The 17,599-nt window shown below is 39.7% G+C and overlaps 1 protein-coding gene across 1 annotated transcript in view; it reads left to right on the top strand.

The window, feature by feature from the left end:
* The window catches only part of LOC102262508 (growth arrest-specific protein 2), a 72,454-nt gene that overhangs the window by 53,435 nt on the left and 1,420 nt on the right, over positions 1 to 17,599 (top strand). The gene's annotated exons all lie outside the window — the stretch shown is intronic.

Genomic DNA, 17,599 nt, shown 5'->3' on the forward strand with positions numbered 1-17,599 from the left:
TTGGAGGCTCTTCGCTAAGTGCGTCTCCACCTTTCCCTTTGCTACTGCGGCTCTTGGAGTGTTTGCTCTGAGCTCCCTGCCACTCACGGTACTGGGTGAAATGCCCCCATCACGGAAGGGTTGTTAGAAAGCCTCCGAGTGTTAGAAAGCCTCCTCTGTAGGATGAGGAGTCTACAGGAATATACTAGTAAATGACCCAAAAAAACCCCAGAACTATTAACATTGATGGTTTTACTTTTATGGGAGAATTGCCATTATAATTCGAGAACATGTCAACATGTTAGCGTGTCCAGGAATTGCTTTCATGCTAATACTATGAGTTCCATGTTGTGTTCTGAATTGATTCTGAGCGTAAAAGGCTGACTTATTGGATAAGTCCTGCAAAAGGAGTTCGTTTTCTATGGGGAACTTCGGTTAAAAACCAATGGGGGAAAAAACAACAGCGCAAAACCCATTCTCTTATTATTGCATCTTTCCAAAGGCAAGCCACCTTTGCTGGGGCTACCTCAGAAGAGCATAAAATGTTCCTAATTACATCTCATAGTTATGTTAAAACAATCACAAATCTTGCCAGACCTCCATTATTTGAAAGCAGATCTGCATGTACATCAGTTGAGTTTTGTTTTTTTAAGTTAGTGAAAATGAGAACTTTATCTGAGATGTCACCATCGATTTTGACTATTTTGCAAACAATTGGCTGGATAGACATACTGGCAGAGACTACTTAGGAATGCCTTGAAGTGGATTTTTGAAGCTCAACCAATAAGACCAGCCTTAGATCTCATCACTTAACAAGTCACTGTGTGTTGCCCATTTATCCAGATACTCATTCAGTAAAAGGTTATCACTCGTCCATTATGGGCAAAGATCTGTGTTCAATAATAGTCATTTATAGTTAGCACTAATAATAAATTACCTCTCAAGATACATCCTGGACATTTTGCTGCGGTCCTAGAAGATAATCAGTAATGTAGGACGGAAATGATTCTGTCTGCCACAGACCTCTATGAATGCTGGCCTTGTGGAGATACTGCTTATTTCAACAGGCAAACATAGATTCCTGCCTGTCATTGAAGGCACACAATTGATCACAAAAGGAATAGAACACCAACGGGTGGGACGTTGTTGGTGCCGGTGAGCTGCACACCTGTATCTCTTTCAGTACCAAGCATCACACCCATAACCTTCTTCCTATTTGGTATTTTCAGTTCTATCTTTGAGGATTTATCAACAAGAAGTGAGGAAAGGCTTCTAAAACTATTAAAAACTTACTCGTAGTCACCACCCTATAGATGCTCAGCAATAGCTATATAGTAGAATTACCTGGAGAATTTTAAGAAAACTACCCTCCCTAAGAAAATCGGATTAAATTAGTCTGGGATAAGGTCTGGCAATCCACATTTTAATATGCATCCTAGTAACTGTCTTTAGTTTCCAACATGAATTGTTTTTTCTTAACACTATGAAATGGGAACAAGCTGTTTTTACAGCTGATATAGCACATTGTTTGAGCATTTATCAGCCTTTGGTAAGGGAGAATAGAAATTCAGACAAAATCCCTGGTCTCCAAAATACCACAGACTTCGAGTTCTGTGAAATGTGTAACATAAATCCCACTCTGTGGCTCATTACACTGTGTGTCCCTGGCCAAGTCGTTCAATCTCTGTGTTGCTTGGCAATTAAATTGCAAAGGGAGAAGCTAATACCTTTTACATGAGGTTGTCAAAGGTATTAAATGAGATAAATCGCTCAATGGGGAATCACTAATATTTATTATTGTATCATGTTCATCATCATTATGTATTGCATGTAAGAATTTATACAATTAAATGTGATATATGTAATCTATGTACATATAACATGTATAATTATCATGTCTATAATTAGTTTGTGTGTATATATGTGTATACATACAAACATATAAACTAAATGTTACTCTCACAAATATTCTACAGTGAAATGTAGATTTATGTAGGAAAAAAAAGAAGCTTAGTGCTTTTTAAGCCCAGTAAAATAAATACAAGGCAATGATGAGAAATGTTGGAGAAAAATATGTTTACTGCTTTCGTTCCAGTAGAATTTTAACAATGCAGCACTAATTTTTAGTCGAGGATGAGCCCACACACTTGTGTGCTGCTGCCACCTAGTGCCGAGATGTAAGAACGTCAATTTTGCTACATTTTCGTTGACAGGTATTGAAGGTTAGAAAACAGCTTGCTTGGTACCTTGATAGCGATTTTGAAACAGACATTACATAACGTTGAGATGTGTCTGTGGGAATTTACTTGTCCCCTTTATCTCTTCAAGTATGAAATGGTTGACCCAAGTGAAATGGTTTACAGGCTTTTTGCTCGTCACACGGCTTGTCTGTCTGAAAGGCATCAGGGTGCCTTTGCAACATGAAATGGTGTACATTTCCTCCTCTGGTCTGTATTTCAGCACTGCACTGCTGCCCTATGTAGCCGCTACAGCCCCTTTCTTGTTACTGTTATTATTCCTATAGCAAAATATTTTGTGTCTTGCATGTTAACTAATCTCGTGGGTAAAAACAACACTAAAAGGAGAGCTCAGGTGACAGGAAAAAAAAGAAGAAATTACAGCTGAGATGGGGAAAATAATTCAAATGTTTCTTACAGGAATGATTTCAGTTTAATTTTACTTTGTATGAACAGTCATATGGTGTAGAAGAGTGTTCCTCAAATCCGGCATGGTTGACATATTGCACCAGATAATTCTCTGTGGAGGGCACTGTCCTGTGAGTTGTAGGAGGGTTAGTAGCATCTGTGGCCTCTACCCACCAGACTCCAGTGCAACTACCCCTCCATTTGTGAGAACCAAAAATGCATCCAGAAATTGCCAAATGCCTCCTGGGTTGAGTACCATGCATGTAAAAGCACGCTGTGGTCATTACATATAAACTAGTGATTTTTATCATTTTTAATTTATCTAGGGTTTTTAATAATTGATGACAAAAATGATGCAATGCCTAGTGAATTGTAAGCAAATTCAACCAATTTATTCATTCATTTACTCAGTCATTCATATATTTAAGGGGGTGGCTGTAGATGGTAATCATGTGGTATGAGTTTGTCAGTCGTGTTGTCAGAATGGACACCTTTCTGTTAGCAGGTTAGGGCTGGAGTCTGTATGTGAGGTCTTATATAAACAAGTACACTACTGGAAGTTTAGCTGAATTTGAAACAAAGTGTTAGGAAATATAGGTTAGATGTGTGAATGAGGAGTGGGTATTGTTAATCCTTCGACATCATTATTTAACTTATAATAAGAGGGACACAGGATGGTGTTTTACTTGAAAAACTGTGGTTTCTTAGTGACCTGCAGATATTGCTATGCATCTAAGTCCCCCAAATATGTGAAGATGCTTGTACAAACAGGAACTTATCATGTGCAACAGGCGTTTGAGGAAAGAAAAGGAAGTGGCCAACGGACCCACATGGCTCAGGATTTGTTCTGTGGATTTTGTCATTTGAGAGAATTGGACTACACAGATAAACAAATAGAAAATTGTTCCAGTGCTCTGGCCAGGCCCTAGTTAGTCAAACAGTATCCCTCTTAACAGTAGGGGAAGGAAGACAAGACACAGGGATGATGGTAGATCCCAATATGTATCAGTATCAGATGGTATAAATTTATGTAAGTTATTTCTCTAATCATGTGTATATAACACACCTGTACACACATGCGTGCACGCGTGCGTGCACACATACACACACACACACACGAAGAACTTTATAAAATCATGAACAGAAATGAGAGTATAGAGATAGAAAATTATGGAAATATAAAAATAGAAGATGGGCTGGTGAAAATTTTAGTGTAAACTTTGACAAGAAAAGAGATACCAGAATTTTTGAAGGTAAAAGTAAATTTAAGAGCCAGGAAAACCACCAGGGAAACTTTGTGAGGTTGTGTCTGAAAAGAGGGTGGATTTGAGGGGCAGTTTTGGTTGATAACTTCCTAGAGCATTAGATATGTGTGACTTTTACCAAGAGAGTGTGTGGCCCCAGAGAACAAAAGGCTCATTTATAAGTGAGCATGTGACCAGTCCCTGGAGCAAGAATGGATAGACACAGTCGGTTATGAATTGTTTAATTCTTCTGGACTTCATCTTTATGAAGGCCGAACAGTTTGGAAGCTTCTAAACTTCACCTACTCATATTGGAAAATGAATGATGGACATAGAACATTCAGTAAAAAATTTTTTTAATTCAGAACAAACCAATCTATTCACAATGTGTAGCAAAGAGAATAGCTGTGAGGGGAGATAAAAACAAAAGATTTTTTAAAAATCCATATACAAATAGTAATATTTTTACATATACATTGATAGGTTAGATTGGTTTATATTTTTCCTCTATAATCTTGATCTGTTCACACAGCATGAGAAACAGAGTTAGGGGAAGAGCAAGCCTTTGGTGCCTCCGAGAAGGTTTGTGGAGCCAGTTAGGATCACAGGGACCACAGTGATCGAGCTTTGGAGAGGGTGTGGCATTCTATTAGAGTGCAGGGAGAAATAAGAACAAGGGATCGTGATCTTGGAAAGAAAGTTTCTAGAAGAGAAATGCTGAGACTTATGATTGTTCAAGAGTCAAGAACATGTTATAGAAAAGGGGAAGATAACTAAAAGGGAACCAGTACATAAAAGCAAAGTTAATGTCACAGTCTTACCTGAAGATATTATGGTGGTTTTGCTTGGTGTTGGGAAAAATTCAAATATGTGTAATATGAAAATAACTTTAAAAGTACCATTAGAGGATAAAATGAAATGAGCCATTAGGTACTATTAAAATGTTAGAAAACCCATTTGAGATTTGGGTAGCCCAGAGGTACGTAGGGTCTGAATACTCTTCCATTATACACGACTCCTGAAATGTATCAAAGTGGGGAAAAAAGATCATCATTAATTTCGTAGTGATTTCAGATAAAATTACATCCTTATGTAGTGACGTATATGAGAATTTGCCAGCTAGTGTGCAAAAGAAGAATATGATTTTTATAGCAATAAATTGTTTTATGGATGATGAATTATATATATTTCCTATGTTTTAGAAATTCTATTTTCCCCATTTTTCTTTTGTTTTCTTAAATAGAAGAACTGAGTATTTTAACTTTAATTTTTATAAAGAAATTCATGTATGTCATTAATAAAATGGTGCTATAAGATGTCTGACCCCAAAGAGCAAATTTGCCTCCTCCCTTTCCTTCCCTTCCCACTCCTTTCTCCTGAGTTCTCCCTGGAAGCAACTAGTTTTACCTCTTGTAGCTGCTTCTTTTGTCTCCAAGTTTTCAAACCACACAATGATGCTGATGTATCTTCGTTTTTAAATTTCAGACATTTTCTATGGGACACTCATGAGCTACCTTGGGGCTTATGCGTGTACCATAGAAAATGTCTAAAAATCAATACTCAGCACTTACTTTATTGTGATCATGTAAACATTGTAGTGTGCCACAACTACTTTTCCTTTTCTAACAATTTCTATTTTCCTTGAAGTCAATAATGTCTCATTTTGTTGTCATAAGTCTGACTAGGAAGCCCCTAGCCAGAGCCCCTTGGAGAACTGTAAAAGCCATCACAGTGATGTCACAGGAAGACACACCAGGTCATCTCTCAGTTTCATTTCCGGTCCTTGCACATCTCCCCCTTCCTCGGGTTGGCCTCACTGTGTCACCTGAGTCTTTAACTTGTTCTTACACTGGACCCTCTATTTCCGGGATCACACGTCTTTAGCTGTTTATTCCATTGTTTTTGCAGAGGCCATCCTGAGAAAATGTGTAATAATTCATTAATCTAAGACATATTTATTGAACATATATAATGAAAAAGCAGTGTTATAGGGGCTAAGATATATCAGAGAACAAAACACTAGGTTCCTGACTCCCTTGAGGACTTTATATTCCTGTGTATATGTATGTGTGTGTGTGTGTGTGTGTGTGTGTGTGTGTGTGTGTGTAGGGTTGCCAGATAAAATAAAAATATGTTCAGTTACACTTGAATTTTAGATAAACAACAATTCTTTTTAGAATGAGTATGTTCCAAATACAGTAGGGGAAATACTTATTCTAAGAAATTTCTTCATTGTTTATTTGAAATTTAAATTCAATTGGATATCCTGTATTTTTATATAATAAATCTGGCAACCCTAGTTAGGAGTAATTATGCTTTATAAACAGTAAACATCAATTGTAAGTTGTAGAGCTTACTAGAAAGTAGCAAATGTCATGGTGGGTGGAGAAGGAAGAGTAAGGCCAGGTAAGGCAGATTGGGAGTGCCAGAAGCAGAGACTGTGATTTTAAAAGAGTGATTGGGGTAAACCTCATTGAGAAGGTGAGAGATTAGCAAGAGCATGAAGGAGGTAAGGAGTTAGTTCTGCAGTTACCTGGGGGGTAAAATGTCTTCTAGACAGAAGGGACACCAAGTCAGGAGCATGCCTGGAGTGACCCTGGAGTGTCTGAGAAAAAGCAGGGAGGCAATGTGGCTGTAACAGAGCACACGGGGGCCCAGTGCTGAGACAGGAAGTCAGAGAGGTCACGGGAGTCCAGACCACACAGGAACTTGGAGGCCGTTGGATGTGGGGAGCCTGCAGGGTTTTGAGTAAGTTGTAGCACGAGTTGCCTTCTGTTTTAACAAGATCCCTCTTGTTTCTCTGTTGAGAATATACTGAGGGGCAAGGAAGGGCAGATGCAGGAAGAGCAGTTAGAAGGTCATTGCAGTCATCCAGGTGAGATGAAAGAACCTGGGACTAGGGAGATAGTGGATATGGTGAGGACAGATTGGATTTGGGTGAATTTTTTCTCTACCATTTTATTGTGACCATTTTCAAAAATGCACAGAAGTCAAGTCAGTACCCGTAGAAGTACCATTTGGGTTGTGTAATGGACACTTTGCTTTCAGAGGAAGGAAGCTTATGTTTTCAAATATTTTGTCAATACAAAAGATCTGAATATATTTGAGTAATACTTTGTTTTCCATTTTAATGGGTTTACCAATATGCTAAAGGTACATGAAAAACAGCAGCGAAGTAATAGTTTTTCCAGTGTCTGGATTACAGACAATATTGTTACTTTTCAGGACCCAAGACGACACAGGTTGGAAATCGCTGGCGTGTATCATCACAAAATAACATGTGGCTCCCTGAGGGCTGATTCCTGTCTGTTGGGTTTTGGCATCAGTGTGTAAAAGAGAGAATGGAAGTGCAGACGGAATCAGACAAACGTTTGATGAGTGGAAGGAATGGGTTTCCATTGCCCCTCAGATCCCAGCTTTCCTTCCTGAATAGTTACTACGTGTTGGGGGTGGATGAATTCTAGTTTCCATCAGACCAGCTACAAATCCTTCTTCTGGGCAGCTGTTCCTGCCAGCACCAGCCTCTTCCACCTCATTGCTCTCACTGTGCTGAGTGTTCTATGAAATATTTATAACTTTGCCTTCCCTGTCTGAAGTGATGCCATAGGTAGTTAGATTGTGGTGAGGCACCTTCATTTTATTTGGCGCAGGGCTGGGGAAATGGGGGCCTTACACCACAGTAGGTGAGAACTAACCCGCTGTTGGAATCAGGGGCTCCTACATACGTTTCCAAGCAGATGCAAATGGCACTCTTGCCAGTCAATCCTTACAGTCTTTCGTTAGCCTCTTCTCATGTTTGCTTCCAGAAAGAAGCTACTAAGAGTCATTAGTCTTCAATGAGACTGGGAAGTGAACTTCCTCAGAAGGAAACAACAAAACAGCCCAGACATTTTTTTTCTGACCAACTTCAGTAGCCAGAAGATCTCTGACTCAAAGCCCTGTTCCAGTTGGGAGGTTGGGTATTACCACTTATGGTCCTTTAGTAGTAGTTCACCCTTCAAACGAGAGTTTGAAGATTACATTTGCCCTAATGTATGTGTTATTACTAAAGACAACACATGACAAAACCGGGAATCAGAAGAGTAAATCTGTGTTCTTTGCTCTGTGTTCGTGAGCCACTCAAACTCTTTAAGCCTATTTCTCCATTTGTGCAATGGGAATAGTACTGAGCAGGGGTGAGAACAAAATGACATGAGACAAGAGAAAGTACTTTGCAGACTGTCAGGGATCTCTCCCCTATATGATTCCTTCAACATCTTTTTTTGTTTGGGTGAATCAATCAGGTTCAAATTCAGATATATTCTTCCAAGCATTTATTAAACATTTTCTTTGACCTGTGGCTGGGGTATGTGCAGGCTGGGCAATATGATCAGCAATGGTGACATCATAAAAATGTCAAAATGCATTCCCAAGAAAATAAGTGTTATCCATGAGAAGACAACCATGGAACTCAAGACAACCAGGATCCCTGGCAAAGCTCCTTTAGCAGGTATAGTTAAGTAGTAATAAGTATTGTCTTTAAGTCAGAGAGAATCAGATTCAAATCTAAATATTGTCAGTTCCTAGGTAAGTGATCTTGGGAAATTTTCTTAATTTTTCTGAGCTACCAGTTTCTCATATGTCAATGTAGATAATAATGCAAACCACTTAAAAGTTGCTCCAATAATTAAATAAAATATATAAGAAGCCTATCATCATCACAACAACAATATTATTGTTTTAATAATAATAACAACAATGGCCGGCTACTATTGAGTATCATGTGCCAGGAAGTTTTGCTACATGCTTATATATATTGATATCTTTGTCCAAACAACTCTAGGAAGAAGGAATTGTTATAATCATTTTACAGATGAGAAACTGAGGCATAGAGAGATTAACTAAATGTCTCAGAGTTGTACAACTAGTTAGTAGGAACCATATTTAGGCAGTCTGGTAAAGGGAAAACAAATGCTTACTGTTAAGCCATCCCTCAGAAGCCTTATCTAAGAAAAAGGCATCATTATATAAGGACTGTTAGGGAAATAAAAATGAGACAGTAGATATGAAACATGCTTTATGAACAGTAAAGCAATAATTCCAAAATATTATTTATTTTAGTAATATTTAACCCTTTATCATTTCAAATAACTAGAGATGATGACAAATGAGTATGCACAGGTCAGCTGTGGTTAACAGAGCCTCAGTTGCCCCGGGAACAGGTAACCTGATCACTTACCTGAAAAATGCAGGTATCAGGCTTTCAACATGGCAAACCAGAGATGGAACACCTGCCATCTTACTCCTCCGTGTGGCAGGGTCCCGCAGGCAGAGAGCTGAATTCTCAGTTGCCCAATGTTGAACATATGCCATTTTAGCATAATATTAGATGGTGACAGAGTCTGTTGTCCTATAAATTAATTTAACACTCGTTCTCTGGAGAGCAGATGCCTGCATTCTAAAAACAATATTTTCACTCAAGTTATGATGGCTTGTAAAAACACACCGAACAGGGTTGACAAGGAGGTATTAGGAAGCATATGATATCCCAGGAGGCTGAACTGATCTAAATTAAGGTAGGATATCTCTTCTAGGCAATCCGTGTCAGAGATGGTTGTCTCTTGAAAGGATGGCTGGCTGGAGACTGGTTAACAGAGTGGGCAGAAATGTGAGCCATTGTGGTCCGCTAAGTGGGAAAGGACTTAATGAGAGCTGGAGTTGTGCTGAGTGTACCAAACACTTATGAATTAAAAGATAAAAGGGAGGGGGTGAAATTTTTACTAAGTAATTTGTCACTATAGTGAGCGATATTTTAAAAAATGCCAGGTGTAATGAGTATTTGTGAAGAAGTTCACCAAGAGGATAGTATCATTAATTAATTCTGGATTCATTCTTCCTCTTTCCTCCCTTCCCTCTTCTCCTTTTTCTCTTTCCTATCCACTTAAAAAAATTATTGATTAACTTGAAAGAGGGAGAAACATCCATTTGTTTTTCCACCCATTCATGGATTCATTGGTTAATTCCTAGATGTGCCCTGACTGGAGTTCAAACCTGCAACCTTGGCATATGGGAATGACGCTCTAACCAACTGAGCTACCCAGCCAAGACTCCTGTCCATTTTTTAAAAATTGATTCGCCAACGACTTTCCCTTTTTCTTTTTTATGTGATTCATTCATTCTTTGACCTAAAAGCTATCTTTCAAGCAATTCTCTAAACAATAGTTTCCAAAAATATGCAATGTCTGCTACTTATCACATATTGTAATTGTTGACAGGTATGCAAACCATGCCACCCTTTCGGGAGGTCACAGGGAATTAGAGAAAGATAGACAAGTAAATAAGGCAACAAAGTATTAAAGGCACTTTGCAGGAAATTCACAAGGTTCAAAGAAGGCAATCTAAAGGTTAGAGAGTACAAAAGTCCTATATAATAAAAGCATAGTATGCAAATTGTCCCCTTGACCTGGAGTTCCTCCAGGAGTTTAACCAGGGGTGGGGCCGGCTCAGGGAATGGAGGGAGGCCCCAGAAGGAGGGAGGCTACTGCTGGGGGAAGGGAGGGAGCACCCGGCTGGCAGCCAGCAGCCCCTAGTGACCCTACCAGTGCACAAATTTCGTGCACTGGGCCTCTAGTATTTCATAAAGGCATTGATGCCTGGGTGAAGCATTAGTAAGTGTTAACTTTGTTCATTCACTCATTTAGCAAATATTTAATGAGTGCCCATTGTTTACTTGGCACCGTGCTGGGCCCTCTGGGGATGACATATCACAAGGAATAACCTTGCCTGGCACTTAACAAATAAATATTTGTTAAATGGCCAAAGGAAGGGACTTCATTTGAATTCACCTGGTGAATGAGGAGCATTTTTCTGCATGCAGAAAAGCATAACACTTTCAGGGGATTCCAAAGAATTCAGAATATTTATGGGGTAGGTACTTTGGAGGGTGGCATGGGCACAGACAAGAAGGGCACAGTATAGCTGCACAGGTGTGCAGTGCACAACCTGCACAGTTGTATGTGGTCATTCTGGCATAGAGAGAAATCAGGTGGGGAAGGAATTCTAGCTGGGCCATGAAATGCCTGGTTTGTCACACAGTTGTTCTCAAGGGGGTTGGTGGGACAGAGGTAGGTGAGGGGTATCAGGTTTGCTGGTGGATTGTTTCTCCAAATTATGTATGCTTTTGCCCTAACCTGGAGGTACAGATTCCACCCAGTCCCAACACATACACAATACTGATCTCCCAGAATCTTTGACTTCTTGTGGGGATAGAGTCCTATTCCTCGGGTGGGTTGGAGATAAAAATAGCCGAGAAACTCTGCAGAGAACCACTCACGGTGTTTAGCCATGGCAGTGGCATGATCAGATCGTCCCTGTAGAAAGACCACTCGGGCCCTGGACTACAGGGTGAATCAGTGGAGAGTGAGAGACCACGAGGGCACCCGCTGGAAAGCTTTACATCCTCAGGGTCTAAGGACATTGGTATTCAGAGCACTCGGCAGATACTCCTGCTTGTCTCTGTTTTCAAGGTCACCGACATAAGATTGGAATCAGAATGAAACAGATTTGTCAGTGTTGTCCTGACACCTGAAGCATTTCACAGGGATTATGATTTAGGACAGATGTGAACATGCAAGCAGGTCTCTGCTGGGGAATTAATGAAGGAAAGCTACCAGATAGTAGCATGAAGCATTTAGCTTGAATAGCATAGAGGTATACAGCTTGATCACTTCAAAAATCAAATGCATTACCAATAAATCCACAGTAGTTTCTGGCTGTTCTGTGAGACAAATGTATTTGTTTCTTTTTGTTTAGTAAAACCTAGGATAGTCTGTGATCTCTATAAATATTGGCTATGCCTCGTCAACAAAAAATGAAGTTGATGTATTTGTTTCTAAAGACTAATTAATTTTCCCAAGAGAAGAAAAAGACCTATTTTTTCTTGCTTTAAGCTCTTAGTATCTACTCTACATAATGTGATTCTACTCTGTCTCTCCAAGCTCCATAATTAAGCGGGAAAACATCTCTTTTCTGAAATCCTGTTGTCATATATGAGAGCCAGAGTACTGACCCCCGATACCACAGTGACATCAGACTTATAAGGAGCTATTGATTAACCACTTCTACACCTTTTAAATTTTCTTATTATGTTCTAAATTGATATGGGAGAATTAACATTTCTTTTCAACCCATTTTTTTTTCTTTGAATTAAGTACCTGGGTGAGCTATAGCACTTGTTGGTTATGAGACAGTTTTTATCTTATAATGTCAGGAAGATAAGATTAAAAGGTGGTACTAGAAAGCAGGCTTTAGGTCAACACATACTAGCCTAACCAATTGTGCATTAAATCTAGTTAAGACAAAGGTAGGGCTGATCTGAGGTTGCAAACCACTGCTGGGTCAGTATAGTAAGAGATTTACCCACCTTTAAGTATTGAGTTCATTTTAAAGTAATACTTTTTGGATTAGTACAGTTCAATCATAAATCCAAGTATTTGGTTGGGAATAAAGCAGATGTGATTTCTAGCCTGGCTCTGGGGAACCCCCTCTGTGACCCTTTCTCTGTCTGTTTGTACATCTGTGAAAGGAGAGTATTGCCAATGACCTCAATGTTGTGTGTGTTTTTTAATGTTCTTTTTTTTTCCCCAAGGCATATTCGTGGGTTACCTGGCACTTAGTATGTTCTCTAATATTACGACTCTATGTCATTTGAGGGAAAAAGGTTCCCTTTTGCTGGCACATAGGAAGAGGCCTTCTTTGAAAACTACACATAATTAAGCATTAGTATAGGTCCAAGTCATTAAACAAAATGTGTTTGATAAGAATGGGAAAGCTTCTTCCCATTACTGAAAAAAATTACTAAAAAAACAGCAACATAACATTGAGGCAGATAGATTCTTTTCTCTGGGGGCAAGTAATGTGACTGAGAGACATCAAAAAAGAAAATGCTTGCAAAGTTTGTAACAACCCAGATCTGCTTACAGAACACCATTAAGGCCAATGGGAGAAATACTGAGGCAAGATTTTTATTATTGTGTCCCGTTCCTCCTTCCATACTAAGAAATGTTGTCATCTGCAGGAATCTCTTTCCCTTTGTTGGGATCAGGGGCATAGTGAGAAATGAGGCCGATTGTAAAAAATAGTAACCGTCAGAATAGACCTAACGTACAAAAAACACTGTTTGCGACATGCACTGGGGAAGATTTATAACAACTCTAACTTATTTTTCTTTACTCAAGAAGAAATGCAACCAACAGCAGCATAGAAAATCAATATTAAATACCCAATTGACATGTGCATTGATGCTCCTGGGGTCAAGAGGAGTTATGTTTTGGAAGGAAGAACACAAAATTGTTCAACATTGTGAAGCATCAAAAATAAAAGAGCCGTAGATATACCCTCATCAGAGAATCAAAGCCCAGTCTTGCTTATGCCAACAGATACCTGGCAAAATATATCCTGTCATTACTTGACACATGCTTATTTCTGAAATAATTAGGGCCGCTAGGGGATAATCTTCTGAAATTCAATTCAATGTTTAGTTAGGGTTTCCTAGAACCTAAACACTAGAAATCATTTTACATGAGCATTTAGTCTGCTTAAGCTACTTATGACTATTTCTGACATTGATGTTCCATCCCCTGCCTGTGATGAATTATCACGAGTAAGTAATTAAGCAGACAGACATGAAAAACCAAATCTAGGAGTTTAACAGAATAACTGGGCATGGTAATAATGAACCAGTTCTGCCCTGATTTGCTGAGTGAACTTGCACAAGCTATATAAGAGCATCAGCTATTCTCCCAAGAGCATCCATTTTTCACAAAATGGAAGTAATACTGATAGTGATATACCAAAGTAGAGCCTGTGGCAATATACCCGGAAAGGACTACTATATGATTGCAGTATTGACACTGTTCTGAGCGCCCATACATGAGATTCCCAAAATGAGAAATACGCCACCACTCTCTTCAGAGAGCCCACACATTATTAAAGGGGGCATACAGGTAAAGTAGCAATTGCAATATGGTAGAAGGAGTGAAACAATAAAATCAGGTGTAAACTAAACAGAATACAGTCAGGAGTACTTCCCTGGTGAGAGGTGTGATCATAGATTTTTCAGGTGGAGGTGATGTTTGAATTGGGGAGGTTTGTGGTCATGGTAAATAGGGAGAACAAAGCAGAAAGTCCACAGTTAGGGCAGATGTGGAAAATGTGCCAAAAGAAAGAGTATGTTTTCCGGGCACAGAAAACTGAAAGAATTCATGGGTCCCAGAGCTCAAGGCAGGGCAGTTGAGGTTTCAGGGCTGGTCATGGAGAATAATGTATGCAAATAAAGGGAACTAAATCTCAGCCTACTAGAGAGAGGGAGCCAGTGAAGGTATTTAGGCAGGAGACAATCAATTTTGCATTTTAAGGAATTCTTTTTGGTAGTAAATTAATAAGTGGATCAAGAGAGGGGAAGGCTCGAGGCAGTCAGGCATTTACAGTAGCATTTACAGGGAAAAGGTGAGGCACTGAATGAAACAGTAGCAATGGTAGCAAATACCCTGAGAAATGTTTAGGAAGGAAATGAATGTGTTTGGTTTCTGACTCATTACAGAGATGCCCATGCCATCAACCTTATTAGCAAAGGCTTGAGGGACCTTCCAGTGTGAGGTGATGGACAGGGATGTCTTTGCATTTTGATTCTCAGGGAAGAGGCAGGGGCTAAAGTTATAATTTGGAAACAAGAGTAGGTTGGGTAGTGAAAACCATAAGGTTGCAAATAGAATGAGAAAAGTCATGGAGAATGGGTAAATCCTTCAGGATCCTTTAGAGCAGCAGAACTTAAAAATAGCAGAAATCGCACCTATGAAAGAGGCAGAGGGAGGACAATCAGATAGCTAGGTAGCAGGAGATCCAGGGCAGAGAGTCCTGTCAGAGAGAGTAAAGGAGTAGGGAGATTCAAGGAATGGTGGATACTATCAGAGAGCTTACTTGAGTGATCAAAAATTATAAGGATTGAGGAACATCTATTAGAGTTGATAATTCTAGAAGCCACCTGGTTCCTTTTCCCAGTGCAGTCAGTTGAGGTTAGGGGCAGAAGCAAAGCCTACTGTGGGTTGGACAGTGAATAGCAAGTTATAAGTGGTGACACTGAGTGAAAACTGAGCTATCAGGAATATCAGATGTAAGGAGAGAAAGCATGAGAACAGAGTAGATGGGGTGGAAGGAGGAGAGTTTTGCTTTGGACACGAGTGGGAGAGGCTTGAATATGTTTACTTCCTGAAGGTTATGGACCATTATATAATAAATTGGACAGCGAGAAGAGAGAGGGGATGTTCCATGCAGCAAGGTTCTGCATGAGTGGCAACGGGAACGGTGATGTAGGGGGAGGAATTGACCTTGGGCAGAAAGACATTTTTTTCTTTAATTAGAAAGGTGGAGGAAAGGATAAATGTAGAATGAAGTAAAATAGCCAGTGAAGGTGCCAAGAGAGAGGAAGCCAGGCCTAATAAAGGTGAAGCCATCAGAAGATGGATGACAATGGAGAGAGGAAGGGTGAGAAGAAGAGAGGAATAGGACATGGAGCCAAGTAAAACAGAAAGAAAATTAATTGCAATTGGCCCTGGAGTTGGAAAGAGTTCTTCGACAGAGCTCAGCAGCTGGCCTCTGGTTTAGAAGGACAATTTCTATACTTGATCCAAGATTAGGGTTTTGTAGGCAAGCACTGGTGGGGAGGGAGAAAAGATTGACAGAGATCTGGTTTATAGCATGTTGATTTGCTTTTAGGTTAAACAAGAGGGGTTTTGTTTAGGGAGATGAAAGTGGGTGTTACATTTTTTTCTTGAGACTGACCACATACCAAGAAAAGGCAGGGTACTTCTACAGGTCTATGAACCCCAATGGTCCTTATTCCCAGGCTTGAAACTGTTGCCCACTGGTCCACTGACTTTCTTAGCAAATTATAGGTTGCTGATTTTCTACAGGAAGGATATGGAAGAGGAGGTGGTCAGACATTTAATTCCTATATTATGCACTTCAGTATGACTGTTTCATGTTGGATCCACTTTGCTTGGGCCTATGGATTCACTAGATTCTGCAAAGAGAGTTTGCACTTAAACATTTCTTTTACTGTTTTTCAAAGTTGTTAACTAATTGTTTAAAAATGATTCTTCTGGTTGAAATAGCCTCACACTGAAATGAACTTGGTCATTCTGCCAAAGATGTTTAGAGGCAATTCTAACTGTAATTTTCAGGGCTAAGAGATGCCAGCAATTCAGCAATAGGCAAAGCCACTTTCCGAGAACAGTGGGAGGAAGGGTCAAAGTAGGATTTTGACACCAGCCTTTGTTCCAGCAACTCCCAAGTTTTGGAAGCAGGCAGTACAGGCACACACAGGAACTTGTGGGACTGGGAATAGGACAGCCTAGTTAAGCCCTGAGGAATTTTATATATACGGAGGATCTGTTGTGGCAAGAGCACTAGACTGGAAGTCAGGAAACCTGGGTCCTATTCAAAGCAAATCACATAAAAGATCTTGGCCTCAGTGTCTTCATCTGAAACAAAACAAAACAAAACAAAAACATGATGCTGTGGACTGTACCAGGGGAGGCAAAATAGTTAAAAGCCAAATCCTGACTCCTTGTACCTGCTTTATATTTCAGGGACTCCCATGAAATTTTGTTTAACATGTAGTATCTGATGCTAAAATAAATTTAAAAACTCTTAGCTAGAATGTGTTCCCTAAGACTTGTCTATTCTAAAATTCCAATATTCTAAATGGGAATAACCTATGGTCCTACTTGATGTAACTCTCATGAGTCTAATAGTTTTAATTATTGACACTCAGCACGTTTGTTATTTGATTTTGAAAACAGCTTCATGCCAACCACGACTTGGGATTTCTTAGCTTGAGTCCGTGGATGGATTTCTGGGCTCTGTGAAACCCCTAAGCACACATGCAGGACTTGGTGGGTATGGGCACACAGAAAGATTTCAAAACTTTCACCAGATCCTCAACAAGTGGATGGAAGCAGTAAATGAACACAAGTGATCCCCAGCTTGAAGGGAGTCAAAGACATAGAACATCAATTTTAGGGATAATGGGTGCTGAACTGGCATTTTCCACTTTAAAAAGTCAGCTAAACATTTCACTTTCATGCTACACAGTCGGTAACATTCACAAGAAAATTGCACAGGTCTTTCCAATAAAGGGAGGAGAAAAGACCAAGACATACTCTGAGAAAAGCTGTCCGGATCGCAAGTTGACACACAGATTTAAATAGAACGTATAGTTCCTACAATGAGAACAACTTCCCAGATCCCCAAGATTACATGGCCAGTATGTCTTCACAACATTGTGGGCCGGGGACAGGGTCAGCAGGGTCTGGTGATGGTGCCGCCTTGCCCTGAAGGTAAGTCTTCTTAAAAAGATGTATTCTAAAGTAATAAGGAAGCATAAGAGTAGAGGAAAACAAACATGTTTGGCCAATTCAATAACATCTTGCCTTGGAAGACTTCTGTTTTCCTGAGTGCATTTGCAGTTCTATTTGGCATCAAATATTTGTGTGATTATTAGTGTTATATTCAATAGCAGACATTTCCGTAATCTTCTAAGTCCCGGGTCCAAGGCGGATACCCTGGTGGGGAGAATAGAAGCACTTATCTGAGGCAGCAGCAGGAAAGGGGGGCAGAGATGGGCCTGTAATGGAATATCAGGTGTCAGAGAAACGCCTCCTGACACATTAAACCAATCCAGGGATTGGACAC

This window comes from Myotis brandtii, unplaced genomic scaffold, assembly GCF_000412655.1.
Source record: "Myotis brandtii unplaced genomic scaffold, ASM41265v1 scaffold451, whole genome shotgun sequence".
Taxonomy (NCBI): domain Eukaryota; kingdom Metazoa; phylum Chordata; class Mammalia; order Chiroptera; family Vespertilionidae; genus Myotis; species Myotis brandtii.